General features: G+C 46.4%; 2 long non-coding RNA genes across 6 annotated transcripts in view; one reads left to right on the top strand and one right to left on the bottom strand.

Annotated features, from left to right (window-relative positions):
- Positions 1 to 24645, top strand: part of LOC136790479 (uncharacterized) — a 32172-nt gene extending 7527 nt beyond the window's left edge. Inside the window, exons 2-5 of one of the 4 annotated variants that reach the window (XR_010830476.1) lie at positions 3629 to 3815; positions 5095 to 5235; positions 22742 to 22857; positions 24509 to 24645. This is a non-coding gene — a long non-coding RNA (uncharacterized lncRNA). Of the gene's footprint in view, positions 1 to 3628; positions 3816 to 5094; positions 5236 to 13912; positions 13979 to 22741; positions 22858 to 24508 lie in introns of all 4 variants that reach the window. The other 3 variants (XR_010830475.1, XR_010830478.1, XR_010830477.1) reach the window with 3 other exon arrangements.
- On the bottom strand, positions 12597 to 19007 carry LOC125184849 (uncharacterized). 2 transcript variants are annotated; one of them, XR_007169363.2, is made up of 4 exons: positions 18422 to 19007; positions 17812 to 18100; positions 15545 to 15626; positions 12597 to 14182 (listed from the first exon to the last, which is right to left on the bottom strand). It is a non-coding gene; the product is annotated as an uncharacterized lncRNA (long non-coding RNA). The 2 variants fall into 2 exon arrangements; XR_010830479.1 differs by having other exon boundaries at positions 17973 to 18100.
- Positions 24646 to 24896: the final 251 nt, after the last annotated feature.

The following is a 24896-nucleotide window of genomic DNA, read 5'->3' as shown; positions in this document are numbered from 1 at the left end:
AGCCCAACAAGCAAGCAATGAGCTGTAGGCAAGCACGAAGCTTGAAACACGTCAGCTGGAACTGATAAAGGGCTGGCAGAGCTGTGAGCAACTAAAAATGGGCTCTTATAAAGACGAGTTGGGCAATCTTAAAAAAAAAGTGGTGCTACCAGTCCTGTCAATGAATACTTAGATATGGCCCTTGCAGATTGCAGGTCCCTTGCTGCCGCGCTCGCTGGTGAGTCATGTGGAAGATCGCTAATTGAAGGATAGAAAATGGCCTGCTGTGGCCTGCAGCCATTATGAGCTGCACATTTTTTCAGGGATGCTTGTTGCAATCCCCTCTTCTTCTGGAGATGGGGTGTGGCTCTCCCATTCCTGGCAAAGTGGCTGGTGCCGGCTTTGGTTGGGAAAATATAGGTGCTGTTGCATGACAAGCTAGGCGTCCCCTGGGGGGGATGTCACCTTCCTCTCCAGCACAGCATCAGGGGTGGGACAATGCCCTAAAGCACAACAGAGCCACACACAGATCTGTCAGCTTTATCCAGCGTGTGGTTACATGGATCCGGCTCATGGAAACGCCTGAAACATCTTTCACACTATTCACATACCTAACTACATTAACACAACCTGATCCTCTTCTTAGGATCTGAGCATTATATTCTGACTGTGCCTCCTTTTCCTTCTTTCACCAGAGGTCTCGTGACTCGTGTCCCTTGCATAATTATTCGTGCTTGTGTTCAAATCCCCCAGCCAGCACTGAGAAGTCGCTCTGTCCAAATTTAAGTGCAGGTCCCCTGAGTTTCTTTGGCAGTGACTCATTAGGCAGCTCACTCTCCATGCCGGATGGGGAGGAGCACAGCACTCAGACCTGCAGACAATGAAGCTTGGGTACCTCTAACCCTGCAGCTGACCTTATGGTGGGTGAGACAACCCCTACAATTCCCTGTCTCCTTTGTGCCTTTCCGCTGCTTTGCCCTCCAGAATTCACTTGCTTGGCCAGTCCAGGATTGCCTGGGCTCATGCAGCAGAAGAGAGGCTGGGGCACCACGCTGCAAGTACGCGAATCACAGAATCATAGAATCACCTAGGTTGGGAAAGACCTTCAAGATCAAGTCCAACCATCAACCCAGCCTACTGAGTCCCATCACTAAACCTTGTCCTTCAGTGCCACATCCACACGTCTCTTAAATAACTATAGGGACATGCACTCCACCACTTCCCTGGGCTGCCCATTCCCATGCTTGATCGGTGTTGGGTGAATCATCGGCTTACTTTTGCAGAGGCTGCAAGGAGGGAACAATCGGTGAGTATTCTCACAGATATTGCATCCAGCCTGGCAGGCAAAGACAAAAATGTACCCTCATTTATAGGAAGCCTTGGGCTGCTGTGCTAGTTGAGAGTGATGAAGTTTGGTATCTTGCTTCAGACAACGAGCACTGGCTGCTATGGGAGGTGCAAGAAATACTGTAGTAAAACAGATTAAATCATTCACTGTGGACATTTATCACTGTCCTACTGATAACTAGGTCACTAGTTAGCCATGTCACCAACTAGTGACCAGCATGAGCTGGGAAGAATGAGGGCTTTAAGCTGGACTACTCCCTTTGCTATCCTACATGATTCCTCTCACTTGGACGAAACAAAAATGAAGAAAGAATGAAATCTCCATCCTGTTCCTTCAGAAACCGATGACAAACCTCTCATTGTTCTCAAAGGTGCAGGATCAAACCTGTTGTTATCTCACACAGAGCGCAATTAATATCGTGACTAAGACCGAACAGTGCGTCAAAACTGATCATCTCTAAGTCTCGTTGGCAAGGCTTTGCAGGAGCTGAATGAGGTTGTCAGCTGCCTTCTTCAATGACGGTACAACAAACTACCCTGTAAAAACATTTTATCTCACTGTATGTACAGGTGATAAATGCAGGTGAGCAATATTTTACACACACTGATACAAAACTCGTAGCATTACAAAGAACTGAGTGAACAAGGCATTTTTATTTTTATTTTTTAGGAAAGTGAATGATGAGATCTCATTACCTGGAATCAGGATGCATCTTGCATGGTGAACACAATAACAGAAGGGTTCTTCAAATCCCTAGTTCACAAGCATTTCAGAGAGAGGCAGTTCAGCAGCACAGGAAAGATGTACTATTCCTAGAAATCTCCTGACTCAAGTCCTGTCCTGCATCTGTCAGTGATTCAGTAGCATGGCGGTTGTAACTGAACACAAGAACTCTTCTGTTAGCAAGCAGGAAGAAGCTGGTTGGAAGCACCACGATGGAGATGGGCTGTGTGGGTGCCAAGGTGGAGAGCACACCTGGTCGGAGCCCTGAGGCCAGTGATATGGGCAAGGCGGTCAGGATTGCAGGGGGAAATCTGAGTTGCCTGTCACTGTGTGGTGATAAGAGAGGTGGATGCACAAGGAGCATAAGTTTAATGGGCAGTTAACGAGGCAGAAATGAGAGGCAGCAGTACTTAATTTCTATTTCTTTATCTAGTAATTCACTTAGCTTTTCCTTTAAACAGAATACTTTGTATACAAAAGCACTGGCTACAGCACTTAGAGGCTTTGCACATTGTGCGTAGACTTCTGTAGGCTTCCAGACATCGTGGTGACATGGATGGAGAGAGAATGAATCAGGGAGCAGACAGCCAGCCTCCCGGGAAGAGGTTCTCGAGATTTGGCTACTTCCATATGCATCTACTCAATTTCACTTTCTCTGCTGAAGATCTGAAACAACAACAACAAAACAAACAACTACAACAACAGCAAAAAGCAGACTCTGTTCTATTTACGAAAGTGATAGTGATGGCATAAAGACAGGAATAGAACATAGAGGTGATTTCAAAAATTGAGATGATGCATGTAGGTCCTGAAACTAGAGATTTCTTCCAATGGCTCTTCAGCGAGAGAAGAATCTGCCCAAATTATCCCAAAGAGAGATTATGGCTTTAGTGATTAAACTCCTTGGGACAGTAATGTGCCTAACAAGGCTGATGCCTGCAAAGGATGTTTAGTTTCAAGCACAGTTCCAAAGGGAAGAAAGGTCTTGCTGCCAAATCCGAGTGGTTTTCTAGGCTGAAATGTTTGCTGATGACTTTTATGTGTGAATAGGTCATGTCAGCAAGCTATCTTGCTCAAACAATCTCAGTTACATTGGTTTTTTTGCTAACTTCTTCTGACAGCCTTTTGGAGAGAGGAGAGGATGTCATGAATGCAGAAGTACATCTTCATTAGTTATTTCTTTTTCTTTTTACCAGCACGTGGATCTAAAATGGCCTTGCTGCCCTCTCACTGTAACTTAATTGCATGGATCGGAATTTAATTCACATTAATTTTCTGGCCCTAAATGTTTGAAGTCCAGAGCTAATCCAAAGAATCATTTTATTTCATTACAGCCTCATTTTCCCCACTGGTTCTTATTCTCTGTGCCATGAATGTTTTGTGATGATCTTTATTTTAGCCATTCAGAGACAGACATCTGAGCTATTCTTAGGGTTGTAAAATGGTTTCTGGCAGTCAGTGCTTGAATTTTTTTGGAATAACACAATTTGTAGCACAGAAATTTCAGAAAGGCTGGGAGATCATCAGGGAGTCGATTACAGGACGGCGTTGTCCTGATTCTTCCGTGTTGTAATGCAGAGAGATCCAGCTGTGTGACAACACCAAAGCACACCGAAGCCTTGGCCCCTGACAGAAACAATCCCCCCGTGTGCTCAGGACGATCGGTGCTCTGCCCCAAACAACCCAGGACGTGGCTTTTCTCCCTGCCTGTGCCGTACAGGGCTGTGGCTTCAGGGAGCTCCCCAGTGATGTTAACTCTATGTCAGTAAGTTCAAAAGAGGGCATGAGCTCCCAGCCAGATGCACAGTTCTGTGGGGCAAATCTGGGTGCATGTGGCATGACCACCACGCAGAGGCTGTCATCTATGGTCCTGCGTTGTAGCAGTGCCACCAACAAACGGCTGCTGGGGACAGCCATGTCCCTGCAGTGCTCTTGGGGTACCTCGGCTCTCACTTAAGCAACTGAGCGAATGTCCAGGAGGAGAGGAGGATGCTGTCCTGCAGGCATCCCTTCCTGTACTTTGCCCAGTTTCTAATCTGCAGCTGCTGTGGACTTTCCTTTCAGCATAGAGCCTGCTTTGTCTGAATAAGCAGCAACGGCATCTAAAGAAGCGATAGATTTTGAAACCGAGGCAACTGGAGCAATCACACTTTGATCTCTGGCAAAGCCCAGGGGCTTGACTGTTTTCCAGTGGAAGGAGCCGAGATAAATGAGTTTTCGGGAGTAGGGAACTCGAGGAGTTGAGGCTGGAGGTGGATTAGAGCGAAGGGTTAGGGGGTGCACCCTCTGCCTAGGATAATGAGGCCAGTCATCAGCGAGCCGCGGGGTCCTCTTGCTCCCTGGCACTCCACGGGGCTCACACGCATTTCGGAGGAGCTGGCAGGAATGTTTCTTTCCATAGACCTCTGCCACCTCCTTGGAAGTCGATCAAACCCGTTTTATTAAAAACCACCACTTGACTCCTCATGTTTTTATACTGATTAAGAACACTGCCTTGGCCAACTGAACAAGGGGGCTGATTGTAGCTCAGCTGCTTCGTGCTGGAAAAAGCTTTGATCGGGCTGAGTGGGAGTTTATGTTTAAGGTACCATATAAAATGAATTTTGGTGATAAGCTTATAAACTGAATTTGAACCTTGCTAGGCTCCAGAGAGAAGGAATAAACAACTCAATTTATATTTTCCGCAGATACACACCAAGATGTCCCTTTGACCTTCAGTTATTTTCCTTGGGGGGTCAAACTGCTTCTTAAACTGTTTGAAATTATTTGTCCAGATTAGCTGTCCATGCTGAAGATGGAGAGCTTTCAGGGTGGCTCCCAAGAGCCCTGAAGCCAACTATAATGAATGAGTTTGGTGTTTTACTCTGAGGAGAAAAAAAAAAAAAAAAAAAAGCTGAATGAATTACAGAGCTGCCAAATAGCCCTGGTTCATTCACACAAACTTGAGGATAATGCGCTTCTCCTGATCCCAACACGATAGCATTAGAACAGCCTATTTCAAGGGCATTCTTGTCTGACATCTTCTCTCCCTCATTACTCACCAGCCTCTATCGTTATACACAGCAGCGAACTGCAATTAGAAGACACTGGGATCTGGCATGAAACCCTGAGGAGCATGTAGGGTTCGTCTCCCATTGGTGCTGAAGCTGGGGACCAAACTTGAAGCGGACCCAAGTGGAAGCAAGGTCAGATGGTCATCCTTGTGAAAGCCTCTGGTCCGATGCATCTTGGGGTGTACATGCGTAGAAGCCAGTCTGATGAGTTTGGTAATTGGTCAAATAATTATTCATCACCAGCAGTGCATGCAGTGCAGATCCCAACACGGACATCACAGAAAGTCCGGGGCTGTCGCAAACCCTGGGCATGAATGAGTTGCCCACAGAGACAGGCTGCGTGGGGGTCTCTGCCTGGGAGAGATTTTCTTTAGAAGGAGAGGTTGTGATCTCTCTGAACAAATGTCTGTGCATTTTATTGGAGGAGTCATCCAGCTGATGTGCAAGTCCTACAGCTGTAGGAAAAGAGAGTTTTGTTTGTGTTTTCTTGAGGCAGAGGGCTAGAAGTGAGAAGCCCAAGGTTAGGCTCAGTGATGGCTTTCTGCATACCTGTCTGCTCCAAAAGACGATTGCAGAGACACCGCAGCACCCTGAGCTTCCACAGTCATTCTCCCTTCCCTGCCTCAAAACTAATCTGCTCCATTTATCATAATAAAGGGAACATTTTTTAAACCTGGCTCACAGTTCATGCCCTGTGCCTGTGTATCTGCCTCTTTGCTCCTCCCAGTGACTTCTGACCCTGATGCCCAGCTTCAGCCAAGAGTCACTGAAGTGTAGAGGTTTCGGTGACATCAAAGTTCAATCAAGTTTCCAGAAAATTGGGAGCTGAGTAGAGGAGAGTGAGTAATGCTTCAGATATCACCTCTGCTGAAAGAGAAGTCTTGCCAGATACCAGAGGATCCCAGTGGTGAAGAGGAAAGGGGGACAGAGAGACACATAAGAAACCAGACCTCATTTGTTCATTCTGTTGTGCATGCTCAGTGTGGATTTTATTTTTGATTTCTCATCAAAACCTAGTTATCTAAACCTTTCTGGGGATTTGAAGTGTAAGTTAGTATGCCAGCAACCAAAAACTCCCCCCATTAGTCCTCAGTTGCTCTCAGCAGGGTGCCCAGAGAGGATCAGAGCTCACTTAGTGTTGACTCTGCACCCTGACAGGACTGAAGGATATGCAGCAACAACACTGAACATACCCAGGGAACAGCTCTAGTGGAAGCTGGAACAGACCCATTAATCAACCAGTCTCACCGTACGCTAAGGGAATGCAATAATGTAAGAGACAGATTGCAAAGACTAATTTGTGATCTGGGACCCCGTTCTTTGGGGTAAAGTTCTTTTGCTTCTAACCTAGCCCCACTAGCTTTGTTTGTACACAAGTAACTATGGGAAAGGATGCCATGCACAGTCGGGTTCTGCAAGCCTTCCGAGAGCGTTATTGACTTCTTCAAATGCTGCTGTTCAGAAACCACAGACTTCCTGCATACTCAGCTTCCACCTGGATAGCTTTACTCTCAGGATACTCTCTTCATCACACATTATTTTATTCTGCTCTGCCCTGAAATAACAAGGTTTAATTGGCAATCTGGCTCTGATTTACTAGTATCTCCTTGTGCATGGAAGGAGACCTCAAATTCAATGCACTCATTCTCAATCAATGTCAGCTTGGTATTAACTCCATGTTATTACACTATTGATTTTATTCATCCCAGGAGCTACATCAATTTATCCTGGAATTTACACTTCTTTAACAACCAACACAAATCAAGAACATTTGTTACGCTTGCAATGTAGACTGGAAGGTTTTTGGAATCTGATCCTTATTTTCCTTTACATTTGTTTAGATTTCCAGTTAATCTGAATTCCTATCTTGCCCCTCTGAACTTTCAACCAACTGTAAATACTTTTGATGAATTTCCCTGCTAAAAACTGTATTGCAACATAGTTCTGAAAAAAATGATCGGCAACTGCAAAATACCCACTGCCTTCTAATGAATTGATATAAGTGGTTTGGGGAGATAAATGGTTGGGTGCTTTACGTTACACAGTGGCCACATGTAAACAATAAAAACTGTTTGTAGTCTCGGTCATCCGTTTGGTTCCATTATACACAGTATAACCATTTGTAGCTTTAACTCATATCTTGAAGGTGTGTAGCAAATTAAAAATATAGCGAAAAGTTGGTCCTTTTCCACTGCATTTTACTGGCTGACTTGTTTGCAACAGATAAAGAAATTCTGGGAAAGTTCATTGTCTGTTTCTGCATTTGTTAGGTCTTCCTCTGGCTGGACTCTGTGATGGCTGGAGAGATACTGAAAGGATGATGTCAGAAGAGTGGGAAGTGAAAGCTGAAGGGGTTTTTGAAGTTGAAGCTGAAGTCGATTTTTTATTTATTTATTTTTTAATTGGTTAATGTCTACATAGCTGAAATGATGATCTAGCATTTAGGAGAAAGGATGTGGGACTTCGGAGCAGTGCCTGCACTGGCCTGGGTTAACAGAGGTACATTTTAGAGAGCTAAAGCACATTTAGTGTCCTTCCTCATTCACAGAGAAACCCGCCGCTGGCTGGAGAGCAAGGCACAAGTGTAAACCCTCTCTTCTGTACAGTAATTTTCCACTGCTGTATATTCAGCCTGTTGTGTCTGTTACCTGTGTGCAGTAAATATAAAACTTTCAGGATGTACTGTTCCTTAGTAGTAAGAGGATAGAGACCAGTCAGAAACACAAAGAGGGACTTTACTGAAAATAAAAGGGACGATACAGCTGTGTTTAAGTTAAAGTGCATGAGTAAGCTAGAAAAGGGAGGATTGCAAAATCTGTGTTTCCATGGCAATGCCACCCTTCAGTGTTACCTAACACGGTCAGGATTACATCATCAGAACAAACTTTCATCAGTTCATCACAGTTTAGGCTATATGACACTGTTTTGAGCTCACTGTGGAAGTGATGTTTTTCTGAAAATTTGCAGGGAACCCCATCTGGCCATAGCCTGGCACAGGCTGCCTTGGCAAGAAAGGCCACACCACCAAAACACTACATGAAAAATTCAGGAGAAAGAGGATTTGTAGGGACTTTCTCTTCAAAGTCACCAAAGCAGAACTTTCTTGGCCACACAGCTCAAGAGAATCTGGGGGACATATAGCACCAGTAGTTCCCAGTTAAACATCCTTGTTTTGTGTTTCATGTCATCACACAGAAGCGAATGGTGGATACTAAAGTGACGGAGTGCTCACAAGGTTTGAAATAGAGGCATGCAGGAGGCAGGGAAGAGAAGACAGAATCCCAGAACAGTGGATGCTGGCAGGGCCCTCTGGAGGCCACCTGCTCCAACCCCAGCCCAAGCAGGGCCACCCAGAGCAGGCTGCCCAGCACCACATCCAGGTGGCTTTTGAAGGTCTCCAAGGAGGAGACTCCACCACCTCTCTGGGCAACCTGTTCCAGTGGTCAGCCACCCTCACAGTAAAAAGCGTTTCCTGATGGACTTGCTTTGGATTTGCCTGTGTGGACAAATGTTTCTACTGTGCTTTTACTTTGGTAATACAGCCAGCTTCATCTGTGTCAGAAGCCTTATGTGTGAGGTGTTCCCCTAGAGCTACCTGTGATGCTGAAGTGTTGTGGAGAGGTGTAAGGTATCCTCTCAGACTGAGAGGTGCAGAAGAAACCCTTCTCCAGGTCAGACCTGGGACCACTGAAGTGCCAGGAAGACCACAAACCACAGCAGCGTGGCAATGCTTGTGGCAGCAGGAGGAGACGTAGTGGCTGTGGAAGGTGTGAGCCATCCCTGCCACCTTCCCCTCTTGCCCTGGACAGGGGGTGAGTGAGGAGCAAGCAGTGCCCCCACCAGCATCAGGTATGGTCATGCAAGGTTAGCCCATCAGTGTTTCTAAACAAACGTGAGCAGCCAGAGCTGATTTATCCAAGCTTTGCACTGTGTGGCATTTGGCTTGGCATGAGGCATACTGAGGCTGGCTTTGGGATACTGCTGAATCGTGGCTCTGAGCTGTGGCAGAGGCTTGGCCGTGGTGCCTGGAGGGCTGGTGGAGGTGCCTGTCCTTGGGGTGGAGGTGTCGGTGTGTTCACCTGCACTGCTGGTGCCGCTGGCGCTGCGACTAAAAGTCCCCGTCCCCCTGCGCTGAATCCCTGGCCTCCGCAGCAGTGTTGGGCCTGCACCAGCTGCATTGTGCAACCTTGACCATTAAAATATCTTCACTTGTTGCTGGGACTCCATCATTTCCCTTTTGCTGTCTGGACGCAGATCGGTGCTGTTTCAAGGGTCCATATCAGCAAAGGTCAACGAAGTCAGATTTCCACACATAGGGAACACTTTTCTTACCCTACCCCGTAGCCATGGTGACTTGTTTTCTTTTAAATTCCTTCCCCTTAGGTTCAATGCTATCTTTAGATGTCATCCTGTTTTGACAAATGTGCGTGCAGTTCCTGATACTATCAGGGAGCTATGGCATGACAAGGACTGGCTTAAGTAACAGCTGCATAACTGTGTCAGGGATGAATGATGCGGCTGGTGCCCTTTCTGGAAACGCTCCCATTTTCTGTGATTCTTGCTCTGGCCCCACACCCAGTGGTGGATTGGCTTACCCCTCTGTGGGTTGTCATCCTTTTTCCTCTGCAGATCTTGTGCAAGCACCTCCTCACCACAGAGTTTTGCTTGCACTCCGGACTTAGGGAGGCCTTAAAGCGGCCTTCCAGCTCCTAAAGGGGGCCTACAGGAAAGCTGGGGAGGGACTCTGTCAGGCAATGCAGTGATAAGACAAGGGGTAATGGTTTTAAATGGAAAGAGGGTATGTTAAACTAGCTATAAGGAAGAAATTCTTCCCTCAGAGGGTGGTGAGGCCCTAGCACAGGTTGCCCAGAGAAGCTGTGGATGCCCCATCCCTGGAGGTGCTCAAGGCCAAGCTGGATGGGCCTTTGGGCAACCTGGGCTGGTGGGAGGTGTCCCTGCCCATGGAAGGGGGTGGAACTGGGTGGTCTTTAGGGTCCCTTCCAACCCAAACTATTCTGTGATTCCATGAGTTCAAAATGTGAGAGGTTGGAGAGCTGGGGTGTGCAAGGCTGGCAGGGCAGGGAGATGGGAACTGAGGTCTGAGGTGATCAGCCCTGCTGGGAGCTCACAGGGCACCAACAGGCTGGAGTATGGACCTATAAGTTATTTTCCTGGCTCACAGCACAGGCCAGTTGCGTTCAGGACACTGGTGAAATGGACTTCCTAGCAGAGGTCATGGAGACAGAGGGCAAGTGAAATGTTGTCCTCTGAGGTCTTGAAGTTTTGTCTTTTATTTTTTTTTAATTTTTTTTTTATTCAAAGGCAACCTTAAATTTGCCATGCTTAAGTGATGCAAATTTTTTTTGTTGTTTCCTGCAACATTTTGCATTAAACCTCTGATGCTCTGGATATAGCAGCCTGTCTCTCTGCAGGTGTGTGTTTACCAGAGGTAACTCTACCGTACCGCCTTTACTCGTTCAAAAGCCACAGTTTTCCTGATGGTTTTCCCTCAGAGTGGTGGGGGTGAGCGGGGCACACACCTGCTCTCACACTTCCTACTCTCTGTTGCTCAGGTCTGGTCAGGGTGAGGCTGCTGTGTGTGTGCAGCTGTTACTCGTGCGAATACAGCAAATACCACCCCAAAAGTTGTTTTGACAGCTAGAGATGTGCGGGGCAGCGAGGCTGTCGGCCATTCCCTTGACATCTCCGGCTATTTTTGCACCCCCATGCTTAAGGGTGCTCAGAAGCCAAAGTCTGACCATTCAAGTCCATATGTCAGAGACATCAAATCAAAATATTATTGGAAATCTGTCCTAAATTATAGACCATACAGTGTGACATCACCTTCAGCTAAATCACACGATGACATTTCCTTCTTATAATGGACTGCATAAGCCTCAGCTTGAAATGGCTAACGAAATTATCCCTTCATTACGCAGCTGATTTAATGCCAGTGTGCATTCGGAGTCGCAGAGGTGATCTTTAGCATCACACATGAATTTTATTTTTCTTTAATTAACTGCATCATACTGCACGTTGGCAAGAAGCAGTAATGATATGTCATCCTCCGTTGACCAAACATCAGAAAGTTGCAGTGATACTATTGTCAAGAGACAGACTCTGAATACCACAAACCAGAAATATTTGAATAGTTAAACATTATATGCTCAAAATACTTGCACTGTAAGTGTAATAGTTCCTTGGTATAAATAGTTGAGACCAATATCAGTGCTATAGCTGGGTCAAATGTATCTTTCCAAACAATGTTTTGGATCCAAATAGCTACAAGACCTGGGCATCATGCAGGTTGTTGTAGGTAGGAGGTGCAAAGCATGATAAAGTTAGGTCAATCGTGTTTACTCACAAGAGCATACTTGGCTTTTCCTAAGACACGGCCAGGGTTCAGGACGTGTCAGGCTTCCTTTCCAGGTCCCAAGAGCAGAATACTCCTGGTCTGCCCCCGAACACTCAGCATCGAGCCAGGTCGGTGTGGTGGCACTGCAGCCAAGGTCTCCAAAAGCAGTGTCTGCGGCGCAGCTATCGGCTATGATCTCCTTGGAAAGAAGCTGACAAAAGGTCTCTGAAGTCAGAGTTGCTGTGTGCACACCCAGATTTGCCTGGGTTGGGAAGCAGGAGTTTTTTCTCACTCTGAGCCAGCAGCGCTATACAGCCGGTTATGTTTTCTGATCCAAGTCCAACAGGTCTGCTTCTGCGTGTTGTCTCACCGCTCCTTTCCCTCACCCACCCCATGCTCAACGTGATGCTCAGGGTGCAGCACCCTGTGCATTCCCTTTCATACTGAGCCAGGCTGAGAAACTCCCCCTCCGCCCCTGCCCCTGGCTGCTCATTTCCCCTGCTGAGCCCCAGGTCACTGCCCTAGGGTGACCATCACCAGCCCAGGGCATGGGAAGGGAGTCTCACCCTCCAAGAAAATGTGCAGCAACTCCACCCTTGGCCAATCTCCTCTGCCCAGAATTTAGAGCAGCTTGGTGTTTGCTTTTGTTTTGGGTTTAAATACTTGTTCAGCTATCTCTCAGAGCTATCTTAAATGAAGGGGTGTGGTGAAACTGCCTAATTTAACCCAGCCTGGGACATCTGCAGATGGATGGCCCATCTCCATAAAGCCCTTTTATCCTTTTCATTTAGAGTGCTTTAAAAGTTGACCATTTATAGACTGTCGCCACTCTTCTTCTGGCTTAATGAGACGTAGTCTATATTTGCTGGCAATCAAGACAAATAAAGTAAACCCTCCCAGAAACAGAAAAGGCCCCTGCGGACATGTGAACCATTTTGAGAGCATGTCTTTCAATGGCCGGCTGAAGGCCTAGGAGAGATTTGGTTGCGCACCGGATCACGCTTTGAGGAAAGAAGAAATTGCGGCATGCTCTGGTTGTTCCTCTCCAAACTTTCATCATCTCCTCACCATTTCCCATCCTAGGGTTCTGCAAACCCCGGCTGCCAGGCAGAGTGTCTGCAGGACGAGCCACCTCCTTCCCAGATCAGCAGCTTGGTACTTGAGCTTGGTACTTGGGTACTGAACACGGAGAACTAATTCCCAAATCCATAGTCACTGGAAAAATGCCCCTGGCTTTCACAGGGCTAGGATTTCAGCCTAATGAGTGCTCTGTAGCTGAAAAGCTACAGGCCAAACACACCCACAGGATCCAAAACATACATCTCCAGCAATCTGTTCTGATTTTAATGTATTTGCATATAATCTTCTTGATGAGGGTTTTCTCACTGAACTCCTGCTCTGACATGACAAGGAATGTTTAAGGCAGCAAAATGGAAAACACAGCAGGGAGAGATGAACACCTAAACAAAGATGAGAAGGGCAAGCATCATTAGCTTTTTCTCTGCTCTGCTTTCCCTTTTTCTGGCCATATCACCATCATTTTTTGTTTCCAGAGGTACTCCATGGTGACCCCAAAGGAAATGCTGGTGGTAGCCTATTCCTTGTGCTTGTGCTTGCTCATGTACATCGCAGTGTACGTTGGGTCTGCACTGAGCTCGCATGCACATCTCTGGCTGAGGGCCTCACAGATATTTTTTCTCCAGATCTGGTGGATCTCCAGATCTCCCGAAAGGAGGATCCAATTCTTCTTTTTGCTTCCAGGGCCTTAGAAAGCACACAGTGATGTGCTGTCTGTTGGGGATAGACAGCAGGAGGATAATTACAATGCTGTCATTTTTTACATCACAGGGTAAGGTGTCACCGAAAGTATGTTTTTAGTTGTCCAGAAGATATTTCTGTGCCACAGTCTTTTCTGTATTTACCCCTTTGTGAGAGAGAGAAGTGCTACTACTCACTTTTCATGGACTACCTGAGGTCACAGAGCACGTGAAAAGAGAGAAACTGAGCCCTAGGTTAATGCCGCAAACACAGGGCTAACTACCCCCCTGCAGCTCTGGACTCATCCTTGGGAAGAGAGAAAGAAATGGGTGCCTTTTCTCAGATGTGGTCACTCCCACCCATCCAATGGCAGTGGCACACATTTCTTTCCTTCTCTACTATTCTTCTAAGGAAATGTTGAGTTTACTCCTGAGGCATAAGGATCCTGGCCACGTTATGTCGTTCTGTGGCAAGCAGTTGTGTTGTGGGTCCAGCCTGGGGTTCAGATCCTCTGCAAGGTGCTCTGGCGAGGGCCCTCACCACAACGCCTCTCCCTGCTCGCAGCACTGCCAAGCCCTGGCAGTGATTTCCAGACATCTGCCAAGTCTGGTCTGGAAGAACTAGCTCTAGGTAGGAACAGACTTCCAGGGCCAGCTGCACACACCAATACTGATTAATGCCTTTTTATTTTTCCAGATACACCCCAGTCCAAGAGGGACTAGACACAGACCACCAGCAGTACAGATCAGTCATTATATCAGGGTAGGATTTTTTTTGTTGTTTGTTTTTATTTTTTATTTTTTTTCCTTTTCAGTAGCTATTAATTTGGGATGCATTTCAACTGTTGACCTCAACTGGAAAAGTACCAGATCCCATGCTGTGTATCTCATGGGTACTTCATCTCATTAATAAGCACCTTCATTCCAGAGTATTGTCTGTTTATTTTGGAAGGTTTTCCTCCCCTCCCTGAAAAAACAGAGATGAATTGGGATAAATACAGGCAGGAAATGGTTTCCCTAGCAACACTAAGAATACATAAGAACAACCTCATCATTCACTTTTCTTCCTTAGATACACTTTTAAAAGAAGTTTGAGCTACATTAAAAGACATCTCCTGTTCACAGTACAACACCCAAGTCAACAGAATTAATCAGCCCTGATTTCACTTTCAGTGCAAAGGGAACTAAGTCCCTTTAAAAAAACAGGGACATAAGGCCTTAGATTCCAGGGAATGAAAGCTGAGTCAAAAGAGGAGTTCATTCAGATTCAGCACTGGTCAAAAAAAAGGCGCTTTATGTAATGTTCAGCTTTGCTGAAGTGTAACTTACACTAACGAACTTCCAGCATGTCCTGTACAGAGAGCCTCGGGTTTTGGTAAACCCTGGGTTGGGCTGTCTGTAAGCAAAATCTAATCTAGTTGTGTAACTATGCTGGAAAGGAAATCAGAAAAAAACTGTTTCTGAGAGGTTATTAGGGGAGACATCAAAGCTTGGTGCTGTGTAATTCCTACTCTCATCACGTTGCACCAACACAACCCCCTCCCTCCTGATCTGCTCGCCATTGCTGCCAGCCTCCACACACACTGTAAGTTGCATGAGGGACATTTCCGCAGCTGGGATGGCTTCATTTTTTCATCTGGAACAGTGCGTCCAGCCTCAGAGGCCAGGGGAGATCTCTCTGGGCACATCCCCCTCACCCAGGTTGGTCTATCTCCATCCTGTAGGGAGGAGGGGGTGTTCCTGAGGGGAAGCCATTAGGGGAGCAGGGTTTCAGGCTTAGCTCTGCCGGATTTCTACCTCCAGGGCGGGCAAGATCTATCCTTTCTCATCATTAAAGAGGGATCAGGCAGGCTGGCAACGTTCACAGCATCCCAAGAAACTGGTGTTCAGCCTGCTTCCTTATCTCACATCCTTTTTAGGATCACTGCTTCCAAGACAAGATCCTCCATCCTGTATGAAACGCCTACTTTCTTTGTTCCTGATTTGCCTAAACAGCAATAGATTTGTCTGCAGTTACTGCTGGGAATAAAACCATAAGCATGGATACAAATCATTATCCAGAAGCTGTGTTTCTGTTGAACATTACTGATGTTGCGGAACAACATCAGCACCAGAGAATGGCTAAGGAGTGGATAACAAAGAAGTCAGGTCATAGGGGGATCAGTTGTTCCTCTGAGCACAAACATACAACATGATCTGCCCAAAGTGTGTCTGACATGAAGCCACAGATCTGGGAACAGAGGTTGCAGCACATTGGGAAGGCTCCAAGGGCCTCCTTCTATCTGGCTCATTGGATAGAAGGTTGAGAAGTGGGTTGGTCACTACTTACCGTCATCTGGATGAGGACAGATATTAGACGGTAGAATGCTCTTCATTCTAGTAGATGAACAGAAAAAAACAGCCGGTGAAAGCTGAAAGTAAGCAAATTCAGACAAAAATAAGATGTGTTTTCTTAGTGTGAGTGCAATAGCCATTGGAACGATCAACCAAGATTGAAGCTGAGTTTCCTTCCTCACAGGAAACTTAACATTAATGGTTCTTTTCTTAAAGGTGGACCTTTGATCATTTCCAGGAGGTTCACTGGGCTATGCTGAGAAGATCAGAAAGGATAGTCTCAGTGGTACATTTCTGGTTTTACGTTCTATCATTTCCTACTCAAGAGGCGCAGAGCAGCTGGAGAAGGTAGACCAATATCATGGCCAAGCCAGTACTGCTTAGCCTCTGGGAAAGCATGATGGGGAGAAAGGGGAATATATTGTGCTTTCACACCTTGGAAGGGCTCTGATATTTGCATGACTGTGCTGATACACAATTTTGTCCCTCAGGCCTGCTTGAAGTAAAGATCCCTAAGAAGGAGAATGTCTTGTTTTACCAGTCCCACTAGCATAACTCTAGGGTTTGTTTGGTCTCAACATCAGACTAACTCTATGCTCAGTAACATTATTGCTACTTCATGCCAGAGGAATGGGTTAGTGGTCTTCTGGGATAGACTAACAGCATCTTTATCTGAATTTGCTCTATGTGGTCCAGCTGATGGTGTGCAGAGAACATGTCATGGCAGCTTGTGCTACAAAAAGTTGGAGGAGAATGGTGGGATTTGCCAAGAGCCTCAAAACCTGGGTCTGGTTCCCATTGATGTTCTGCCACTCTGAACCAGCTCATAATAGGAACTGATGCTGTAGTTTGAGACAGCTCTAGAAACTTAGTCACTTCCTCATTTCCAGGGTACTGATTAAATTCAAAAATGGTTTCTCAAGCTGGTTCTCTATTTTCCGTCTACAGTAGTGTTAACCTCAAAGTTTAAAAAAATCCCAAATGCTGCAATGCCATAATGATGAAATATGACAGAGTTGGTGGTGAGGCACTGGAACAGGTTACTCAGAGAAGTTGTGGATGCCCCAGCTCTGGAGGTGTTCAAGGCCAGGTTGGATGGAGCCCTGGGCAACCTGCTCTATGGGTGGTATCCCTGCCCATGGCAGGGGGGTTGGAACTAGAAGATCCTTAAGATCTCTTCCAGCCCAAACCCTTCTATGATTCTCTGACTGAGGTACAGATGGTTTTGTTCTGTAGTGAACATGTATGATTTGTTACAAGACAAAAATCCAACAATCATATCCAATAATAGAACTTCCTCTCTGGGGTGGGATTCTCCCAAACACAGCTCTCAGTCAAGAAACAATCAGTCCTTGGAGGCCCAATGAACCAGGTAACAGAGACCAAACCAGATAACAATGGTGCCCCCTTCCTGGCTTTAAGCTGTAAAAGGGGATTTCTTGAGCATGAGGGACATGGCAGCCACAAGAGGTAATCCAGTGTGATGGCCGCCTAGGCCCTGACACCATGGGGTCCTAGGCCCACCTTTTGGGAAGTAACGATGGGAAGAAAGGAGAAGGTTGTTCACATGGAGGACTTTGCAGGGCCCATGTGCTGGAAAGAGCTCTTTAGAGCAGTGTGAGAGTTGGGCTGCAGGCCAGGAGCAAGAGCAGCCAGGCATGGCCCAAACTTGCACGATCCACAGTGACAAAACACGCAGGGCTCTTCTTTTGGGAATGAGACACCTAAGGGCTTGGTTGTGCCCCTGCCTGCCCCGGGTGTGTGCAAAGGGCAGGACTGTGAGGAGGAGGTGGTGTAGGTGCTCTCTTGAGCTAGGGTACAGCAGGGTTTGGCTGGAGGATTGCTCTGCTCCTGCCCTGGATTAGCTCAGCAGCAAAACCCTCACTGATTTCAGCCCCTCTCTCCGTGCTTCTGTGCTTCCCTGCAATGTACAGCAATTAAGCACAAGCCCCAGACATCCCCTTGCTCATACAATGCTTTAATTATAAAGCAGTTTGCTTCTGATTGGCAATTACTCTGCCTGGGAAAGGGCCTCGCAAGCGGGTGGGCCTTTGAGACCCGGCTGTCGTTTTCATCTGCCTCGTCCCCTTCTCCATCTGGCTGCTGAAGAATAAGGCCTCACAGGCTTCCCCATTAAGTAATAGCACTATAAAAAATTAAGGAATGGACAGGGTTGGCCTTCACCGAGGCTGTAGCTTTGGCTTGTTTCTTTGTTTCCCCCTCTCCCCCTTGGTTGTTAATAGGAAATGTCTGATTCATTACCGTGGCCTGGCTAATCCCATCACGCTGACAGCGCCGCGCAGCACCCGGCTCCTCCTGCCAGACGTGCCGTAAGCAGGGACGTGACACGGTGGTGGCAAGCGGGTGACCTGCCACTAACCTTCACCCCAAGGCAATGGGACCGCCCTGGGAGGAGCACTTACCAGAAACACAGTCCTGGCCCCAAATATTGGGGTCTATGTGCAGTCTGGGGGGGCATGATGGGGGTCTCTGCAGAGGATCAGGCTGGATCTTCTTGCTGTGGAGTCCCTGGCACTTGCTTTGCTCAAGGCTAAAAGACCAGGGAGAGAGAGAGAAATGCAGGTCTCCTCTGCATCCTGACCCTACTTTGCAAGATGCTTCAGGTTGGGGATAGACGTAGGAGCTTGGGCAGAGCCTGTGGTCCTGCTCCCGGCCTGGGGAAAGCCACGGCTATCTCCTGACATCAGCTGCCCTCAGTCCTTTGCCCTCCCATCCCACAGTATCCTGGCTGGTGGCACAAGCCAGTCACAGCTCAAAAATACTGTGGCAGGTGGGAGTGCCGTAGTGCTGGGTTGGCTTCTGACATGGTCAAAGGCCACATGCCACCAGCATAGAGCTTGTATCAGCTCACCCGTCAGACCCCGTCCAAGCCCTTTCCCATGTCAGGAGGCATTTACAGGCAGAAGTGATTTCCTTTCCCTACCAGGAACTCCACGGGATTAGGTCATAATACCATGCACTTTGTTTTTCTTTGGCACAATCACACCGATTGTAGGTAGCTGTTCAATAGTAAATATTGGCAAAGAGCAAATATTTAGGGGCACAAAGATTAGGAACCGAGCACATTTTGGATGAAACTCTCCCTTTCTTTAGCAGGCTGTGTTTTTTTGAGCTATTTAAATTCAGCCACTAGAGAGCAAACTTCTTCTTTTTATCAAACAGCATTTTATATATTTCTTTTAAAAAGAATTGTACAGTACTTCAGGCTAAAAAACATAAAAATTGAAAACAGCTTTTAGTTTACAGAGGGGAAAATAAGCTTGCTCTTCTCTCCCCTGCTTCCCCCTTCCTCTCTTGCTTTCCTTCTCTCTGTTTCTTTCTCTCTCTCTCTTGCTCTCACAGGCTACATTTTAGGAAGGAAGAATAGACAAGTGTGTTTTGTTGAAGTGAAGGCCTCTGCTAATGACTGCCTAAGCTCTCTTCCTTCACGTCAATCATCAGAGGTAATTGTCCATCCTGACGCGTGGCAGGCTGTGTGAGGAGCATCTCAAAAGGAGGCCTTGGGATAGTAATAGGCCCTGCAGCGCTGTGCATGCGATTGAGCAATACTTAGAGAGGGGGAAATCTGCAAATTGGCAGGATTATACCCATTAATATTGGAGACTGCCTCTTTCTGGAGTAGCACCGCAGCAGCTGTGATCCTTAGACCATGGGGTTTAAATGCCCTTGAGATTTTAATGCAAACAGGTTGGAGAAGTCAAATTTTTCTAAGAGCCTCCAGCCAGAGGCTTTCCTTTGCCCCTTGGTCTTTCACAGCCCAGGAGTGCCCTGCTTTGACAGTTCCTGTGCAGCTGAACTGGGGGAGCAGGGCTAGGGGAGAAGGGAGATGCTTTTGATGGAAGGAAGGCCCTCTTGTCTGTTCTTTCAGTGAGCAAATGTTGTATGCGCAGATAGGAATAATGTTGAAGATGCTAAAAGCGATAATAGAAGAGCAATGGCATTTTACTAACTTGCTTGATTGCTTCAGGAAAATAAAACAAAACAAAACACAACATACAAGGCGCTTCTGGGCTGCAAGGACTGTGGGGCCAGGCTCTGTGGCGTTCTGTAATTGCTGCGCTACAGCTATACGTCCTTGACGAGGTAATGGCTCATGTCAAGGCTGCCTGCAAGCTTCCTTTAAGCCAATTCTAATGACAATAAACCCTGCAGAGGTGCTGAGGTGCACAAAGAGGCTTCCTAACGTGACGGTGGTGGCAGAGACATTTCAGAGCCGGCGGGGGCAAGCTGGAACATCTGTGGTTTAACAAGAGGCCTGCCTGGGTAGCAGCAGCAGCGAGGAACTGGCTTTCCTGGGAACCACGTCCAAATGGCCCAGCGCACAAGCGAAGCAAATGCTGCTTCAGTCAATATCTAGAAACCCTCATCAGCACCTGATCAAAAGCAGCCGTTCCCGGGAAAATGAAAGAGGATTTTGTGAAATACTTCGTGTTGTCAGCGTTGTATACACAGTGGGTTATCTCCCTGCCTTTCTCTGTGAGCTGGCCAAGGGGCCAGCTGCAGATAACACGCGTGTTGCCTAACGTTCAGTGAGGTGGCTCTTTATGGGGACTCGCAGGCATGCTGTTAGGGCCCACGGCCTGCCATGGGCCTTTACAGAAAGACACTCCATTGGGCTGTGGGTGGTATGTGATTCGACTGCTAAAAGGACAAGTCCTACCGCTTAATGTCCCATTGACATTATGAATTGCCCCACGGAGTGATGTGGCCCAAATTTAATCTGTTCAATCTACTGTACCAAACTGGAAACTAGTGTTTTAGAATGAAACTGCTTTATTATCTCTGTGAAGCTTCAAGCACGATCATGTGGCTATGAAATGAATTAGTTGCACCCCTGCAGCATGCTGTGACAGGCTCTCCAAGCCAGATGTTTTGCGAGCAAAGAGGGACCTTAGGATTTTGGACCCACTCAGAGCAGCTATGAAAGTCATGGTTGGCCAATCTCACCAGGTCAATCTGTTGCAATGTAAATTTTTTATATTTTGCTGTGAGGCCACTGATCTTGAGATCAAATACAGCTTAGGAAAGTGCTATCTGAATGCAGGCAGCAGGTGATAAAATCCTTCCTGTTCTACTCTGTGAATATCAAGGTGCTGGGGAGATGATGAGTCAGTTTGGAAAATGGGGCCCCACTATCACCACCCCCCTTTTTGATGCAACATAGCTACACATGTGACCTCAAAGAGCCATGCTTTTCGGGGCTTGGATATGAATGACCTGTATCTCTGTATGGTCACAGAGATACAAAGCCTGAGAAGCAAGGATATAAACAGGATGTATCAGACTTCGGAGTGTCCCATGCCACCACACATCCAGATCAACACAAAGGGCCGGGGATTGGTGACAGCTCCTCTGACCTTCTACTGATGCCTCCTCAGAAAACATCTGACAACCCATTGTGAAGCGTGGCTTTGGGCAAGCTCACTTCACCGGAGAAGCTCCTTGCTGGTGCATGCTTAGATAAAAAACAGCCGCTGGACAAAACAAACAGCTCACAGGGCTCGTTGGCAGCAGCTGCATAGCTCATGTCTTTGCTTTGTGCATGACAGCACAGACTAGTGTCAGCATAAATTCAGCCAGGGGCACATTCAGACCTCTCGTGCACTCTTACCTGCCCAGATAGCTTTTCAAAGCATGCCAGCAGCAAAAGCTGATTATCAGCTTACGTAGTGCTGTCTCTCCTCTTTGGCTCTAAACACCGGCCACAGAAGGAGCAAAACTGGCACCTTGAGTTTTATTTAGGAGAGGCTTCCCGATGGGGACTGCTCAGTCTCCAGGCAATCATCACCTACTTCTTTTGGGCACATTTGAGAGCGCTTTGTGCTGTTTCTCTATAGGAACAACGTTCTCTCTCTTTTTCAAAAACATAATTAACATCTTGGTGACTTTTTTTGTGTGTCTGAAAAATTATTTCCCCCACACATTCATGCCTCTGAAATTAGACCCCATGGGCCCTGAATGGGAAAGCTCTTGCACACTTTCTCCTAAAGCAACTTTTCTGAAAACCTCCCATTATTGATAATTTCCAGAGTTGCTCTCTGTGTTGGAGTATCTGTTTTCTTTATTCCCTTTGGGACAGACTTCATTGCCATTACCATGCTGCAGTCGCTGAGGTCCCCATCTGTCGATGCTGAACCAGCCCAGCACCTGCATTTTGTGCCCCCCCACATGCCGGAACCTGTGTACAGGGATGGGAAGGGGATGCTTGGCTGGCACCGTGGGGGAAGGACCACGCTGCTGAGCTGCGGCTGGGGAGTGCATCCTCCTGTGGACTCCCTGCGTTACTTTAAGCCATGGCTTCCCTACTGAAGACCCAGAGCTAAAGCACTTCTGCATATGTCTGTCTTATCAGGCATGGAAATTCTTCCTATGCTTCTAAACTCTTTGCAAAATATTCTGCCAAGCCCTGGGTTGTGCCCAGGGACTGGGATTTCATTCTTGGCTTCTCTTCACTCTGAAGAACTCTTTCACCTTCCTTCTTTTCCACCGAGAAATGTATTAATTTTCTTAAATTTTCTTTCTGCTTCTCTACCTAAAATTAGACCGCCATTTTCCTTATCTCTGACCAGCTCTATGGTGCTATAATTTTCCATTTATTTTTTGCATTTTTTTTTAATTTACCTTCTCTGTGATTTATTTCTGGAAAAACGTGGCTTGCAGAGAATGTTTACTAATGCTGGAAAAGAAGACAGGGCAAAGTACAAACTGGATTAATTCTTGCCTTCTTTACTGTGCACTTTTCAGGAATGGTCAGTTATTTGTCCTTCAGCCAAACCTGTGAAACTTTTCCAAGGCCTGGGGTCTGCATGTGGGTAGCCTGATGGCATTCAGTGTTGTTCCTGGCTTCAGAGGGGTAAGGCCGGTTGTACCTGAGCCCAAGCCTTGCCTAGCAGTTCTTTTCTGCATTTTTAGGCTTAAGCTGGCAATTAATGCTGTTATCCCCCCAGTCCGTCAGCACGCTTGTTGTGCAGAGAACATCACTGACTTGGAGCAGTCCCAGTCCTGGCCTGGGGGAGTGGATGGGGGAGAAGGAAATGGGCGCAGAGGAGGGGAGAGAGGCCAATCACCTCCAGCTTTTATGAAACTTATGCCCTGTAAAATACTGCAATTATATTGTTTTCTAAGTCCAGTGGGAACTGTTGTTTTTCATGCAATAAATATCTTCCTGCAGTGCTGGCAGCTGTAATATGGCAGCTCTGAAAACCTGAAAGTGAAACTCATTCCAGTAACTTGAGACTGATGCTAGTGACTTTCCATTAGCTAAGCTGAGAGAAACAATCAAAAAAGGTAAGTGATTTTGTTGTTTAAACTTCTTTCATTCTCCATTTTAGTAACCCCTTCCCTAGGGATAAAGCCCAAGACCTCACCAGCAGTGTTTTTGACAGCGTTTTGCTTGAATGATGCAGGAGGAACCACTAATGACCAGTAGACCCAATACCATAGTTTTTCTTAAGATTGATGCCCAATTTTTTATACTTCAAATGTTTTGAGGCAAGATGATGTAAGTAATCCTTCATTCTTTGAACACCAACAGTATTTTGTGATTCTGTGATTTTCTTTTCCCATCTTCAAGCTGGTTTGGGGTCTGGGATATACAGAATATTCTATTGATATTCCTGTAGCACAAATTCAAGTGAATAACATAATAATGAAAACCAGCATGCCTCAAGTGACAGGATTAAGCTGAGGTCCTAATTCATCAAAGCCTTTCTTAGCTCTCAGCAGAGCATCCCTAGAGTTGGGTGCTTCTTGGCACAAATGAGAATGAATGTCCAGAGCATTTCACTGTGAGATACTGAACCTAAGTCATGTGCACTGTTATAATTAAACCAATGCTATTTTGTATGAAAACAGGTTTATGAATTATCTGTCATGGCTTGAATGACAAGATCTACAAGCTAGGTTTTCACATTTATTTTTTCACAGTGCAAAACATCTCTAGTTTGGTTCTACCTAGTACTTTCAGGTACATTAATAGGGTCCATGTGTACAAACAAGCCCATTAACGTATGTTAGACCAGATGATAAAGGTGCAATACAAATGCAACCAGCTCCCTAGCATTCCTAGCACGTAGCAGCCCTAGCATGTAGCATTCCTTGGCAAAACTCTTACAGTGGTGCAGGTAATGTGGAGAGAGCTGTGACAATGTACAGAGCCTCCCTCCTCCTCCGTGAATGCGTTCCTCCACTGTTTGTTAAACCACGTGGTTAATATTAATTAAAGAGGCAGACCTACTGGAATATAACCTCACATTTCCCAGTTAAAAGGGATCTATTTTCTCACTAAATCATTTTTCTCTGGTCGTGAACACCAACCATGTGCTACTGTTACCTGGGTGTCTGTGAGACATATCCATAGTTCTCATACTGTATCTTAGTTGACAAGCTGTGTATTGGCGCAGCTGATCCCAAATTAAACCTTTGGGTTTTGGTCCTCTGGGTCCTACAATTTAGGCACTGTAATTGAGTTCAAGATGTACTCAGATGAGAATAAAGTTTGCAGCAGAACTCTCCCTATTGCAAGAACCTTGCAAGTGCATTTATAATTATTAGTCCATTACCAGAGACATTAGCACAGACACGATAAAAGAGATTTATTTTATTTTCCTGCCAGCCCATGTGTGTGCCTTAATTGCATATCGAAGATACTCTTAGAATCCTCTCTTTCATGTAAATATACTCCATGGTTAGTAAATATTAATGCTGCTCTCTGGCTCCAGCTGTGAGAAGATTTTATTGTTGTGTTAGAGGTTTTGATTAGCCTCCAAAAGGTTTCACAGTGTCTACTCTATTTATCTGAAACATACAGAACTGCTGCAGGCAAGGGTTGCTACAAAGAAAATCGTACACTTTCTCCCATTGTTTTTAATTTTCTCTGTGCAAGTATAATTATTTCTGCCTGTTTAATGCTTCAGCATCATCCTCTGTGCAATTCCAGAGACACGGAAGAAGCTGCCTGGTACCTTTTCGTTCCAGTTTTCAGCAGACGATGCTGAAGTAAAAGAAACATATGTCACGTCTTCCCATTATTCTGCCTAACTGTCACGGCGACTTACCCACGAGCTGACGTGATAGCCATAGAGGGAAACGGAGCAAGACCTTTTGCATAACTCAGGGCTCGAGGAAATCCTAGACGCAGACGTGAGGGGGCAGCTCGGTGCCTGCCGGTCAGCACCGCAGGGCTCTCCCCGCTGAGATCAGCTGGTGAGTTGGGTGGCCTGTCTTGACCTCTCCTCACCCAGCTGAAGGAACGAAACCCTGCTCAGCTGTCCCTGCCATATCCCTTACAGCAGGCAATGTTTTTCCTGCGGAGTCATCCGAGTTGC

Source organism: Anser cygnoides, chromosome 3, assembly GCF_040182565.1.
Source record: "Anser cygnoides isolate HZ-2024a breed goose chromosome 3, Taihu_goose_T2T_genome, whole genome shotgun sequence".
Lineage (NCBI taxonomy): Eukaryota > Metazoa > Chordata > Aves > Anseriformes > Anatidae > Anser > Anser cygnoides.
This window is presented reverse-complemented; position numbering and strand designations above follow the sequence as displayed.